Source organism: Penaeus japonicus, unplaced genomic scaffold (assembly GCF_977035675.1).
Source record: "Penaeus japonicus unplaced genomic scaffold, GWHDUDI00000001_assembly GWHDUDI00000027, whole genome shotgun sequence".
NCBI classification, from domain to species: Eukaryota; Metazoa; Arthropoda; class Malacostraca; order Decapoda; family Penaeidae; genus Penaeus; species Penaeus japonicus.
This window is the reverse complement of record NW_028234429.1, coordinates 15,744,299-15,746,798: the sequence shown is the minus strand read 5'-3', so window position 1 is coordinate 15,746,798 and position 2,500 is coordinate 15,744,299. Positions and strand designations below refer to the sequence as shown.

General features: G+C 45.0%; 1 protein-coding gene across 4 annotated transcripts in view; it reads left to right on the top strand.

The window, feature by feature from the left end:
* The window catches only part of LOC122260815 (GTPase-activating protein CdGAPr), a 214,217-nt gene that overhangs the window by 49,881 nt on the left and 161,836 nt on the right, over positions 1 to 2,500 (top strand). The window lies entirely within an intron of this gene.

Here is a 2,500-nt window from a genome sequence, read left to right as displayed (position 1 = left end):
TTAATGGATGTATATTTTAAGGAGGCAATTTTACGAATATTATTATTATATTTATTAGTATCCTGATTTCTTTTTTATCATAAATTCTCTGAAGATGAAGTTATCAATTTTGAACGTTCGTGAATATTTTTTTTCTTTTTTTCCATCTCTGGTGCCACGGCAGTCGAATAATCAAGTGGAATATTCGCTTATGTAAAAAAAAAAACTTTCAAAAAATTGCAAAGAGAATAATCAAGCGCAGAAATTCGTAAGCGTTTGAGTCTTTTATCATTTCTACCCATCCCCCCTCTTACCCCCACCCCCACCCCAACTATCTAACCTTACCAGGGACATGAATATAAGCAAGAACCATCGTGAAAGATTATGAGATCACGGTGCTTTTAGTGTATGCAACATTTTCGGTCCTCGGCGGCTTTAAGGAAATTGCAACGTAACATGCACCACTAAACGTTCGCGTCGGGGTGTGATAGCGCCCGTGTGGAGGTAATAATCATAAACACCCGTGAGAAGTGTGACTTTGCAGGTGCATCGCTAGAGCCACGGAAATGCGTTTCGAAGGATGAGTGCGGCGCAGATCGACCGACTGAACCCCGACCCCCCTACCCTACCCCCTACCCTCCCAACACCCCGATTTGTTATGAATGTCGTCAGACATCGTGATGCTTGCAAGTGCATGATGGTTATGCTGGTTGATGGTCTAGCATGAGGAGGAAAGCTTGAAGATGATAGAGTGCTCGCTCTTCCGGGAGCTGTTCTTGCAGAAAAAAGACGATGAGCTGTACAAAACTCCCCGGACTTCGCGCTCCGCGTTTCACTGTCTTTTAAAACCATTTACGATTGGATGGTGTTGCCATCGTTATTACGATCGTAAGAATTGGATGCGCTTATAGTTAATACTAAATTATTTTACGATTATTACACTAATGATAATAGCATTAGCGTTATTGTAGTTATTCTAATTGTTCTGCTTAGTTTTACAGATTGTATTATTAATTTGTTTCATTGTTTTTCCACTACTATTATCAGCACTATTATTATCATATGCTTCTATGCGTGCTTCTATCCTAGGAATATCATCATATTCGTGGAGCGGTAATGCATGAAATATCGCTCGCGAATCCGGGCGGGGTGGGCGAGGACACAATATTTGTTGGTCACACTTTTACGGGCTATAACTCCACGCGGCCGGCCTTCCGCCCGATCCAATAAACGGTCGGCATCTCTGCGCTGCCCCCCCCCCCAACCCCCACCACCATTACTACCACCCCCACCATCCTCTCTTCTCCTCTCTCTTCTCTTCTCTCTTCTAGTATATCTTATCTTCTCTCTCTTCTCTTATCCTTTCCTCCTTTTCCCTCTTTTCTTATCCTTTCCTCTCCTCTCTCTTTTATTCTCTTTTACTCTCCCCTCCTCTCCCCTTCCCTCCCTTCCTCTCTCCCTTCCTTTCATATCTTCTCTCCTACTTTCCTTTCGTCTTACTTCCTCCTTTAGTCTTCTTTGCCCTTCCTTACCCTGGATTCCTTTCCCTCCTCTCCCCTCTCCTCCTCTCCTCCTCCTCCCGACCTCTCCCCGCCTCTCTTCCTCCTCCCGATCTCTCCCCATCTCTCCCTTCTCCTTCCCACTCTTCTTTTATCCATTCCCCTATCCTCTCGTGCTTTCTCCTCTCCTCCTCTCCTCCTCTCCTCCTCTCCTCCTCTCCTCCTCTCCTCCTCTCCCCCTCTCCCCCGACCCCCTCCGCGGTATGCCGACCCACGGTGGTGACGTAATTAATGCTCGCTCGCGCGTGCAGTACTAGGTGATGGATATTGGACGCTTTGCTTGTGGCAATGTTGCTTACTTGATAGCATGTCTCACCTTGAACTTGCTGTAGCTTGCTTCTGCTTGCTTCTGAATGTTCCTGGGTGGTTGTTTGTGTTCGTTACTATGTATACCGTGGTATGCGTATGTATGTTTGTTTTGTGTGTACGTGTGTGTGTGGGGGGGGGGGGATCTTCATGTTTGCGTTTGTATGTATGACTAAGTTATGTTTTTCCCCTTCCCACTCGCCTACATTCCCACTAGTTTATTGTTATTATGATTCTGTTCCATGCGGACTGAAAATGGATTATTATTGTTCGTGTCTGCATTCTTGGCCGTTATTACTTCACGGGTCACTTTGTTTTTGTTTCCACTGATTCAGGTGTGCTACATTTTCTCCCACTAGTGTATGCGGGGCCCAGTTTTTACTTTTGTTTATTAACCTTTATATATATATATTTTTTTGTTTGTATGTTTTTGGTGGTGGGATCGGAAGGATGTGTGCCGGTGCTGTGTGCTATGTGCTGTGTGCTGGTGCTGTTCTCTCCTATTCTTATGTAAGCCTAGAATAATCTACGTCGCGGATTCTGTGCTGGACTTTTTTTCTTTTTTTAAGTTCTGCTGTCGTTATGGGAGTCCCAGCGGCGGGTTTGAAGGACTTTTATGTGGGATACAGGAGTCTAGCCGAGTTGTGCGTGGGTTG